This window comes from Pleurodeles waltl, chromosome 6 (genome assembly GCF_031143425.1).
Source record: "Pleurodeles waltl isolate 20211129_DDA chromosome 6, aPleWal1.hap1.20221129, whole genome shotgun sequence".
In the NCBI taxonomy this organism is placed as follows: domain Eukaryota; kingdom Metazoa; phylum Chordata; class Amphibia; order Caudata; family Salamandridae; genus Pleurodeles; species Pleurodeles waltl.
The window spans coordinates 429,459,520-429,472,372 of record NC_090445.1 but is presented as its reverse complement, the minus strand read 5'-3'; the positions used below and the strand labels follow the sequence as shown (position 1 = coordinate 429,472,372).

The 12,853-nt window shown below is 47.1% G+C and overlaps 1 protein-coding gene across 6 annotated transcripts in view; it reads left to right on the top strand.

Moving 5' to 3' along the window:
- The window catches only part of ATP2B4 (ATPase plasma membrane Ca2+ transporting 4), a 588,558-nt gene that overhangs the window by 209,264 nt on the left and 366,441 nt on the right, over nucleotides 1-12,853 (top strand). For all 6 annotated transcript variants that reach the window (XM_069238449.1, XM_069238447.1, XM_069238453.1 and 3 more), the window contains exon 2: nucleotides 6,137-6,216. The gene's annotated coding sequence lies outside the window, so the exon portion shown is untranslated. The remainder of the gene's footprint in view (nucleotides 1-6,136; nucleotides 6,217-12,853) is intronic.

Below are 12,853 nucleotides of genomic sequence, written 5' to 3'. Positions count from 1 at the left end.
ACCGAATCCCCACCCCCGTATTACATCATAGAGGATAAGACACGGTGACCCAATACCGACTCCAAATTGCCCAAGTCCGCCAGCCTATAATGACGAACAAAGGTCGAAGGTGAGGCCCAAGTGGCGGCCCTGCAAATTTCCACCACAGAAGCACCCTGAAGCTCAGCCACCGTAGCCGCCATACCCCTGGTAGAACAGCCCTGAATCCCTTGGGGAGGAACCACCCCTTTCAAAGAATACGCCATCAGAATCAATGAGCGAACCCACCGACTCAAAGAAGCCATGGAAGGCTTCTCACCAATCCGGGCCGGACCGAAATTCACAAAAAGAGAATCACCCTTATGGAAAGAAGCAAGTATCCGCAGATATTCCAACAAGGCCCTGCGCACAGCCAAAGAATGCAACCGAACCTCCTCATCCGAGGAAGGATTCGGACAAAACGAAGGAAGGATGACCTCCTGGCAAGCATGGAAAGACAAATTCACCTTCGGAACAAAAGAAGGAACTGGAACAAGCACCACAGGATCCGGGAAAACCTTACAAAAAGGAAACGAGCAGGCCAAGGCCCCCAATTCCCCTAAACGGCGGGCTGAAGTAATGGCCACCAGAAAAAAAGTCTTCAAAGAAAGATGACGCAAGTCACAGTCCCCCATAGGTTCAAAAGGGGCGACAGTCAACGCATCCAAAACCAAGGAAAGATCCCAGGAAGGAAAAGAACGCACCGGGCGAGGAAACAAGAAGACCTTGAAAAAACCGAGGCATCAAATGACCCTCATCAGACAGATTACGCCAAGGACGCCTAAAAGCCTGAATCGCTGCCCACTGCACCTGTAGAGAAGCCACCGACAACCCCAACTGGGCACCATCCTGTAAAAATTGCATCACATCAAAAATAGAAGTGGACGTAGGATCCAACTTAAGCCGGAAACACCAAGAAGAAAAAACTCTCCACTGTCTACCATAAGACAGCAAAGTGGAACGCCGTCGGGAAGCCAGCAAAGTAGAACTCAAAGCTACCGGCACTCTCAAACCCCGTAGTTCAACTTCCAGGCCGTCAAGTGCAACCTCCTCAACGACCCCCTCGTTAGGCAAGGAAACTCCAGAGGCGACGGACAAAGAGGAAGAGTCCACACGTGACCTGACGCCATCAACTGAAGCAACGGAAACCAATTCGCCCTCGGCCAATGGGGCGCAATCAAGATAACCCTGGCTCCCAAACAACGTACCCTCAACAGAAACGCCCGGAGCAACTGAAATGGTGGGAAAGCGTACAAAAGTCCCCGAGGTCAAGGACACGACATCCCGTCCACCTCCCAAGCCTGAGGACAACAAAACCGGGAGCAAAAGTGACTGAGCTTCGCATTCTCTGGAGACGCAAACACATCTACCACCGGAATACCCCAGAGGTGAACCAGATGATGAAACAGCGACCACCGGAGGGAGAAAAGCTGCGAGGAAGGAATCACCCTGCTCAGAAGATCCGCCAGAACATTGACCACCCCCGAATGTAGGTGGCACGCAGGGAAAGAACCCATTCCTGAGCCCAAACAAAAATCTTTCTCGCCAGGTGGAACAGAGCCCCCGACCGGGTCCCTCCCTGCCGGTTCACATAAGATTTGGTCACCAAGTTGTCTGTCCGAATAAGAACCGCAACCCCTTTCAGGGAGACCTGAAAATGAATCCGAGCCAACAACACCGCCTTCAACTCTCGCCAATTCGAAGAGCGTCTGGCTTCCAGTGGCGACCAAAACCCCTGAATCTGCGCCGACCCCATCCAAGCCCCCCAACCGGAGAGGCTGGCATCCGTCGTCACCACCACTGGGAGCGGAGGAGATAGACACCCCTACCCGAAGATGAGCGGACACCAGCCGCCACCCCAACTGCCTGCGAACCAACCCTGACACCGGAATCCGCGTCAGCAGAGAACCGGACCCTGGAGACAACGACTCAGGAACCAGTTCATCAGGCAAAGAAGATGGAACCGTGCCCAGGGAACCAGAAAAATCACTGACGCCAAATGACCCTGCAGGCGTAACCACAGAAGCGCCCGGGGAGCAGACTGCGACACGATCGACCTCACCAGGGACTGGAGGACCAACAACCGCTTCTCCGACACGGTCACCAAACCTTGACGAGTCAGAAACCGAGCCCCTAGAAACACCAGATCTTGGGAAGAAACCAAATCTGATTTCCCCCAGTTGACCAAAAACCCGTGGTTTTGCAGGACCACAAGAACCTGGGCCACATGCCTCCGCAACTGCTCCTGAGATGGCGCATGGATTAGAATATCGTCCAGATAAGGATGAATAAACACCCCTTCTGAATGCAGAAGAGCCACCAGAGGGGCCAGCACCTTGGTGAAAATGCGGGGAGAGGACTTGAGGCCGAAAGGCAGAACACAAAACTGATAATGCTCCAGGCCTACTGCAAAACGTAGGAACCGCTGAGAAGACCGAGCCACTGGAACATGCAGGTAAGCATCCTGCAGATCCAGAGATACCACGAAATCCCCCTGACTGACAAGAGGAAATATAGTCTGAATGGACAGCATACGGAAATGTACCGTCCTGATCCAGGAATTCACCCCTTTCAGATTGAGGACAGGCCGAAAACCCCCTGACACCTTCTGAACCAGAAATAAGACTGAATAAGTGCCCAGACCTCTTTCCCCCACAGGAACTCAGGAAATGGCCCCCTGGAGAAGCAAGTCCTGGACCCCATCCAACAATGCCTTTCTCCGTGCCCCGACAGCAGGCAGAGGAGTGGGACGAACCCCGGAATCTGGAGGCACCACATCGAAATCTATGTCGTAGCCATTGTCCACAATGTCCAGCACCCAACGATCGCTGACACTCTCCTGCCATACTGGAAGAAAGTGCCTCAGCTGTCCCCCAACCTGCCCTATGCCAGGCCCACAATGATTGTCAGGACCCCTTCTTGAACCCACCCTGGTTCGAAGGGGCAGATTTCTTAGGAGGAAAACAGGGCTGAAAACAACGTTTCCTGAAAGATAAAGACTTGGAATCCATCTTGGGAGAAGAGCGTGAATGCTTCCTCCACCCCTTGCCAGAAGCAGAACCACCTTTGTAAGGCAAGGCATGTTTCCTCTCCTTAAACGCCTTGGAAAGCATGGAAGGCAACTGATCACCAAACAAACTATGTCCTTCAAAAGGCAGTCTCAGGAGAGAAGACTTCTCCCCAGGATCCGCCTTCCATGACCTCAACCAGAGGGACCTACGAGCCCCAATCAAAGCTCCCGATGCCAGAGCCGAAGTACGGACCACATCAGAAGACATGTCAGCCAGCAACCTGGCCTGCTGCTCCATGACAGCCAGAAGTTCTGAGCACTCCGAACCTTCCTGAACAGCCACCGCCTGCTTGTCAAAATCCTGCACCAAAGATTGGGCAGAATAAGCCGAATATATACCCGCTCTGGGGCCCAGATTCTCTGCTGCAAAAGCCATCTTGAGACCAGAATCCACCCTACGGTCAGTGGCATCCGTAGGCACACAATCCTCCGGATTGACCGCCGTCTTGCCAATCAGGGCCGCCAAAATGGAATCCAGACGAACATAGGGAGGTAACACATCCTCCCCCTCCAGTAAGTATAGTTTCTGAAGGAATCGTGGTACTTGAGCCTTATCCACATCTTTCCATTCCCGAAACACCATATCCCTCACAGGTACCTGAAAAGGCATGGCAACCTTAGAAGGCGTTTGATACTGAGGGAACAAATGCAAATCGGAAGCCGCAGGCTGAAACGCAGGAAAACCCAAATTGTCCTGGACATGCGAAATCACTTCTCACAACTCTTCCCTGGAGACATATTTCCCACCAGAAGAAGTAGATGGAGCGTCATCATCCTCATCTCCCGAAGAGGACCTCTCTGCAGTCCCAGGAGGACGGGCTGCCTGAGAACGACCAGGCCTGGACACCCCTGCCTGGAGAGCCCGAGAGACAGCCACCTCAATCATGTCCTGAACCTCTTCTCTGGACATGAGTGGCGCAGAAGCCCCTCCCGGAACCTGGCGACCCCCAGGCGTGGAAACAGGAGCATCACCCTCCTCCACTGATGAGGAGGAAGAAGAAACAATCCTGCGTCGTTTGGCAGGTACCTTTGGCATGATATCCAATATAAATGCCATCCACAGGACCCCAACCTCTTTAAATACCAGAGAAAGGCCCTCCTCTGAAAAAGAACCAGCAAATGAAAATACCTCAACAATTATCAAAAATGTGAGAAAAACGCGGGCAGAACGCCCGTCCTACCGCCCAAATTGCTGAAAATTCAAACCGGCACCTCAGCGTGGCTCGGTGAGCCGAAGAACCGGAAACTGTAGCCCCAGCCGCAAAGAGCCCACCGGCCTCATCAGCCGACTCCTAGAATGCGTCTCCAAGGCAGCCCTGCCCGCCTCTCGAAGACGCAACCACCAGGAGCCCTCCCAGAGGAGCTCCGCGCCTCGAGGAGGGCAGAACCGAAGACCCCCAGACCCCGCCGTGGAGGAAGGTAGAAGGGAAGTCTAGCGGGCTAGACAAAAAAGAACAGGAGGTTGTGGGGGTGGTGGTGGGGGGGGGTTTAAGGGGAAGGGAGGGTCTGTGGGGAGGCAGGAAGCCTCATTGGTTTAAAGGAAGGCGAGTGAGGGACGGGAGGTAATAGCAGTTACAAGCATTCCCTGGTCCCGATGATGACCCCAGGATACTATGCCTAAAGGTTGAAACATGTTGACTTCAATAAGGAAGCAATATGCGTATCTGACATAATCTAAGATTATAGACCAACCAACCTAAAGAGGAAACAACTGAAAAAGCGAACAATATAGGGTCACCACACTCCTTAAAAATATTAAAAAGCACAAAATACTGCAACCTTGCACCTAGCCTATGCATTTACTCTGTACACTTTGAATTCAATAAAAAGGATGTATATCCCTCATTCATAGTTTGTGTCATTCATCATCATAACCAGTAATGGTGGGCTCTTAAAACATTTATAGTCATAGTGTCTCTGTCATAACTGTCAACCTCTATTTGCCAGCTCAAACATCATTCTATATTGAGGCATTCGTCAGGACTCTCGTATACCTGTACGCGATCCACTGTCTGGTGAGCCCTAGGTATTGCTCACTCTTAGTGGCTAGGACTGAAGCCTGTTCTCGGTATAAACAGGACTGGCTTTGTTGGTTCACCAAACTTGTATCTATGATTAGTCTATATCGTCTGGGACAGCCAGGGTGCATCTTTCACATGTGTCCCTTGTGGGTCCACTGATAGACAGTCACACAATGGACGTTATCACCCCTTCTCACAAGTCTTGCACAAAGGAAGTCTGACAGAAAGAGGCGCAAGTATATACTCCAAATATTAATGTGCCTGTCGGAAATGGTTTTAGCGAATAATTACTTCAGCAAGATTGACCACCCTGATTGTTCCTGCCCTACAGGATCTGTGATCACCCACCTTGAACCTTCTTTGTCCAATGGCTCGTGCCGTTCAGAACACTCGAGCTGAGTTTGCATAGGAGGGGAAAGGGTATAAGGAAAGAGTGTCTTCACTGCCATTGTCTTCTCTCTAGTTGGACTCATTCTCACCACTTGGAATTATTGCACCTTGTTTAATCTGGTTTATCGTCAATTTTCGGAAAGGATAACCACATTAAGTAAGGTTGACACACACTAATACAACCATTTGCAAATTTGTATACTTTTGAAAACTGTTTAACTTATTCACTCTCACTGACTGTTAAGTAATCACCTCTTGTGCTCAATTTCGGAGGATAAAAATGCAATCGTTTTAACTTTCTTCTTGTTAATCATAATAATTGCTGCAGTCACTCAGACTATCACTGAAGTGTTCTTGGCATCATTGCACTCGACCTCAGTGTTGGAATTCGTGCACTTTATTTTCTGTAGATTTTCCCTCGTTAACTTGTCAAAGAGTTTAAACGCTTTCAAAAATCTTTTTGAATCTTTATCTGGCTTGTCCTTTTCAAAAGTAGCATGATGCGTTGCCTTCGAAATGTGTGTTTTTAAATATCTGTATTACTTTTATTGGATTTTGATTCAAGAGCAGCGTTGTCAGCTTCTAAATTTTCCAGAAACATAAATCACTTATCCTGTGCCTTTACTTTTCATTGCAGACACTACGCGGGTCAGGCGAGGAAGCCACTGTAACGTCTAATTCTTTTGAGTGTCGTAGACGCCCAGCAGAATCGCTCAGGTACGTTTCTCTCTTACCCTTTTGCCGCTCGATTGCCTAGCAAGGTGGTAGGGTTGCCACCTCGGAGTTTTTTTTTTATTTTTTACTATCGGCTTGACCTGTGTTTTTAAGGCCAGGCCGGTAAAAAATATTGCAGAATAGCAGTTAAATGCGCTATTGTTCCAACCCAAGACATAACCCTGAAACAGCAAATGCATAAATAAATACATTAAAAAGTATTCAAAAGTTACGTAAATTGTTCAGAATGATTATTAAAGCAGAGGGATCATTGTAATGTAGCAAAAGGATCCTGACAATTTTACACCAATTATTTTCCACCCCTTGCCTGTTCTAAAATAGCAAAACGCAGACAAGTGAAGCAAGGAGGCAACCTCATACTGGTTTGTGGTATTCCTGAATATAGCGTGACCAGAGAACTTTACAATTAGAGCTAGTGAAATGTCAAGCTAGTTCTGTGCGCTAGATTACCCAGTGCTTTCTGAACGCAATGAGCGCTGCATTAAACATGCTTAGCCTGATTTTCAAATTCTGTCTTTACACTAGGATGTTAGTGAGAGAATGGATTTTCATGATTACCACCTCTTGGCTCTTGCATGATGCTTCCAGTTCATTGGAAGATGATTGACTCTATACATTAGCTCAACAGATATGGGGAGGGAGGGTGAATTGGTTTAAATACATGAAGTGAAGGGACAAGCTAATGGACATGACAGTGCCAGAGACACAAAGTAACACTGATAGAAACCTGAACAGCGTACAAAAGGCAAAGCATTACACACTTGTAAATAAGTAGTAAGCAACTTTTTTTCGCAGTGTTACGAATATGGTGTTTGTACACACCAAAAAGAACGTTTATTGAATTGACAGAAAATACATTCAAATTGGATTCAAAGAACTCCACTTTTGTGTTGAATTTGTTTAAAACACTAGAGTACGGTTTCTCTGTCAGTGATTTAGGAAGTCTTAATTCTATGCTGTAACAATACTATATGCAAATGCGATGATTACTCTTTTTGGAAAGGCTGTTGATGAAGTAATTTCAGGATTTATTTGAATCATTGTTGAACTGTACACAATATATGCAACTGAAAGTATGAATGAAAAAAGAAATAGCAGAATCCACATCCAAGTGGGAGACTTTATTTTGTAAAAAATGAATAACTAAACAAATGGGCCTCGTCCCTCGAACATGTAAATATGAACCTATTGGTAGTCTTGAGCCAGTGAAGCAAGGTTGTGGGTGAAAATATTGGGGGCAGCATCATTTTGCTCTCTTTGACGTTTAAGCATTGTCTTTGCGGCTAGACCGTTATGGGGCCTGTTAGCTCCCGAAGATGATCACTGCTAGAGAATGGGTAATCATTTGAGCTGGAATAAAACAGGCAAGATCATCCGGAGGACACATTGGCAGTAGAAGACATTGTTAGCGATGTTGTTTTCATTTAGTATAAGATACTTTTTGATTCCAGGAAGGCTCCAAGGTTGCAGGTGCTTTAAGTAGACAGTAGGGGGCTCAAGGACTGTGTTCCAAAACAAATGGAAGTAGTATGAGACTTGTCATCAGGCTTTTTAAAATTCTCCTGTGTGAAACTGAGTATTGATGACATTTATGTGGTAATACATGTTGAAACAATCACAGATATTTAGCAGATTCAGTGACATTTCCTGTTCTTGTGTGTCCGTTGACGTGCTTTTTAGTTGGTGTGGGTAAGTATGAATCCAATTGTACCCAATGAGATCTGTTTATTAAGTAGGTGAAAAATGTAGGGATGGTTCCCCCAGTACCAACATTTTTGAATGATGGTTTCAGGGAGGTGGAGCTTGGAGTCAACCATGATGGCCGCTCCCTGTTTTTCCTGTGTGGCACCAACTCGACTTCCAGCTGCCTTTGGTGCCTGCACTCTAGTTTTTTCCCTTGAGCGTGAAGTGCTGACAGCTCGCCACTGCACAGGACCTGACTACAGCAAGAAAGGGGCTGCACCTGGTTGCAGTTCCTTCTGTGGTATACGTTTGTGGAGGACCTGTTGGGAGTCGGCCAGTGGAGCTGAAGAGGCAGCAGAGGCTTCCCGTCAGTTCTATGGGGTTTGACCCATCGTGTGGCCTGCTCCTGTTCGACGCTGGTATGATATCAGGGATTGCTGGAGCTCCTGCCTCCTCCTTCCGCCGCAGTGAGGTATTCAGTTGTAAAACAGCAGCAGAGCTGCACCTCAGCCACTTTCCCATGGCAACGGACCCAACCCCAAGCAGTCCAGAGACATCGTGCAGCAGTTACTTTCCACAACATGGGCATTGGGGTAAGACCTGGCCTTGCATGTTGTCCGCTGCCACCACTAGTGGACTATCGTGGCCTGTGTGCTTCCATTAAGGCCAAAGGAAGCCTGCTCCCCCTCCCATTATTGACAACAGGCGAGTGCTGTGGATCAGGAAAGAGGATCCCATGGAGTGCTTCTACTTGGCTTGCTTTGCTACTGCCTCCCAGCGCCATGCACACGGGTTCTGGTACCTGTGAGGTGGTGAAATGAAGAAAAGTGGGAGACTTTGAGTCTCAAATAAAATAGGAGCCCACGACCAAGTCCTTACACACCCGGATCTGCAGTTAGAATGAAGATTTTGATCGCCTCTCCCAGTGAGCAAGAACCGGGAAAGTCGTCCGACATTAGAAAGAAAACACCTCTTACAGCTTCTCCTGTTCATCTTATTGCGTACAGCCAACTCATATGTACACAACATCACTCTTCCACTTATGCAAAACAAAAAAACAAAATACACTTAAAAATATTTACATATACAAAGAAAGGGTATATAGTTAATTGCATATAATAATCTTTAAATCTAACAGGGAGTGAACCAATATGGCAAACCCTTCTACGAGAGGTTAGTGCAGATATGTTGTCACCTTGAGTAGCTAAATCCAAACCTGAATTCTGAAACTAAAGCAGAACTAATCCCATCCTTATCGACAATGTGGGTTGAGGTGGTGAAATAAATAAGTGACTCCAGAAATAAAGTTGGTGATTTTGAGGAGTCTCAAAGTGGGAGCCCACTATCAACTCCTTGCACGTCTGGAGCCGCAGTCAGAATGAAGATTCTGATTGCAACTCCCACCGAGCAAGAACCTGGAACGTTGACCGACAGAAAGGCAACATGTTTTACAGCTTCTCCTATGCATCTCATGGCACAGCACAAGATGCAGAGTTAACTTGTATGTACACAACAGATGCAGACCAGATATACGGACCTGAGGAGACCGTCTGCTGGGGAACTCTCCGGCCCAATCTATCTTGCATCACCTTAGTACTCCCCCTTGAGGCCTGACTTCTGTGGGCTGTCTCTAGCTTGGAACCACAGCAGGATTCTGATGCACCCTAAAGCTGGTCTACCCTGCATTGATCGTCCTGGTCTCGCATGTCTTCCCACAGACAATCTGCCACACATCTCCTGCTCTGGGAGTCGGTGAGAAGCAGCACAAGGCATTGAAAAACACAGTTCTGAACACTTCAGATTAGAACAGTGAGATGATTCTTAAATACATTCTGGTCATTGGCAGTATGTTCACTGCTATGAATGCGAAAATTACAGATTTTAAAATAGAGGTAAAATCCATACAACCGAGATATCCACCATAAACATATGGCTGGATAAAGTGGATCAGTGGCTTGATCTGGTAAAAACTCAATAGGAATGGATTCTGGACTAGGGATGAACATTGAACCCCTCTACTGCAAAGTAACGGATTTGGAGGAGGGACAGTTTTCGGATCTATGCAGTGCCAGAGGAGGGCAGAGAAATTTGACATGATAACTTGCCTATCCACCATGGTGCGGGAACGATTTCATCGACAATTGTGTGTATCATTGGAACTCCAGTGAGCCCACTGGACCCGGTATTAGAGGGCCTCTCACTCTAACAACGCGTGTCCGATTCTAGCCTATGTACTGTGCCATCAGTATACCGGAGTCATCATGTTGGTGACCAAAAAAGCAATAAACCCCTTTCCATCAATGGGTGCCGGATATCTTTCTCCACAAATTACTCAGTGGACACCAGTGTCCGACGTAAAAGATTCCAGGCCCTTCGAGCACGTCGGAAGCTTGGGGATCTCAAGTATGGTCTCCTTCAGTAAGCTTAGATGCTGGTGACCATATTTCGTTAAATACATTAGTTTTTGGACCTGGAAGACCTCATAGTGTTTTTTGAGTCTGCAGATGACTGCGTCTCCTTTCCTAGCCTCTGTCTTCCATGGTTGCTGTGGTGTCCATTATATACATTGTTTTCTGACCTTTTGGGTTGTAAAATTAATTGGTCAAAGAGGGAGGCCCTTCCCGTGTCCAGGACTACTACAAACATCTGTATACAAGGCTGTAATATGAAATGGATGCCAGAGGGGCCCCTCTTCTTGGGTACTAGAGGGCAACCTCTTCCCATTGATGGAGCACACTAAGCAGGACTTTCTGAATTGTCCTTGTGGGGGAAGGTTCAGATGGTGAAAATGAATGTGGCACTCCGATTCCAACTATCCCTTTGGCATGTTGACTCTCTGGATAACTCAACAGTTGTTTGCAAGCATAGAGGCAGGCTTAAGATCCTACATGAGGAGTGGGCGGCATCCTAGGATGCATTCGACTTGGCTGTGGGCAGACACAGTAGCAGGTATCCTCAGACTCTTCCATGTGGCATCACTATAGAGCCTGACTTTTCACTTGTTCCAGCTACCCACATACATGAGTCCCATTCAGAAGACTCAATTTTGGGTGCATTCAGAACATGAAAACCTTAATTGGCCATCCCTGTCTGTATCTGTGCATGTTTCTACCTCTAACCCTTTAATAGCCCTGAGCACGATCTTGTCGGTGACTGTAGTGGAGAGGAACGAGGCCCACATGTTCCTGGTCACTCCACCACTACTCCACCAGTAGGCTCCATTGTGACGTAATTCACATTGGTGGGCAGCCTTTTTGCTGGGCTTTCTGGTGCAATAGAGGACTGATACAAGTACACCAATATTTATATTTGACAGTGCATTGCTCAAGACCTTTCTGACACTGGCGCTGGAATTTAGGCTCCAGAATACAGACCTTAGGCACTACCACCAGCTAGCTCACTGTCTGTATGCTGCTTGTGCTAACCCCCCTATGGGACTGCTCCTGTCACCCATCCTCCAATACTTACATGCACAGGGTTATACCGGGGCATAGTTTCTGGCCTATATAGCATCCTTATCAAAGTCCTACACTCTGGCCTTTCTTCAAATCAACCAGGCTCAAGTGGCGGACATTTCTAAGAAAATAATGCTCCCAGAGGACTGGACTCCTGTGGGTGTAGGTCACAACAGGGCTCTCGGGGAGTCCAGGTTGAAATGTTTGTATTTTAAAATACTGAACGATTGGTTATCAACTCCCTGGAAACTCAAGAGCTGAACTTTACCCTATGACCACTGCTGGAAATGTAGAGCAAATTGCTGTGATCTCTTCCATATTCTTTGGACCTGTCCAACTCTTTCTACCAATTTGGTGCAAGTCTGGAGTAGACTTCGCCTTTACAGCTCCCTCCTGATTCCTGCATCTCCCCAGCTTGCCCTTCTCCATGATATATCTCACACCTCCCAGAGTTGAGGATACATGAGCACCGCTGGCTGGCAACTTCGCTGTGGCTAAATTGTGCATCCTCCTATACTGATGGCAATCCACCACACCAATGCACAGTGAATGACTGATTGAGCTTCATAGAATGGCTAGTCCTAAATATACTATGTATAAACTCAATGATAAATTGCATGCCTTCAAGGCAGTATGGGGACCGCTCCTTGCCGGCAATGCTACTATCACCCCTTGAGATCACCTAGCCCATTCCCTAGAATCATCGGTACCCTGAGGTTTCCCCAACCACTCTGTTCACTACATCCTTCCTAAGGTGTATTGCTCTAGTGCTCCCTGAGAGTTCCTAATCATCTTTGCAGTGACCTTGCAATACATACACAGTGGCCCCTTACCACTTTCATGTAAACACCCCCCACCCCCCCAATACCCCCTGTTTCTACCTCAAGTTCTGTTATCCTATTGGTTTCATATTTATTATTGTCATGAATACTGGTTCAGCTTTTATAGGGCATCTTTCATAAAGAATGTATATCTGTCACTTTCCTTTGATCTCAGAGATTCTAATTCTCTGTAGACATCTTCATGTAAATATGAACATGCTAATGCTTCGGATCTGCAATGTCCAATAAATAAATGTTGCGAGAAAAAGAAAGATGGTCTTTGGTTATGGTATTTTCACCTATTATGTGGTTCTGAAGGGAAGTCAAACAGTCTCTATGAAATGGTCTGGTCCTGGCCCAGTGCAATGAACAGTTTATGATGTTGATCAGCGTGTCCTCCGCCACGCTTCATTGTGGGAGGTTAGATTAAAAAAAATAAGATTAACCTACACTATTGGTAGGTGGGCAGAGTGATGAATATTGATCACTGTTTCAAGAACCATGACAAGGCATTGTAGGACTGAGTTATTCTGATTGATACTTCTAACTGCAGTTTCCTCACCGTTAGAATATCCCAAGGTGCCAGGGTGGATCTAGACAAAGCCTTTTGAGTCACAAGGTAGAGTGACTCCTCTTGGTGATAACGCACATGGGCATCAA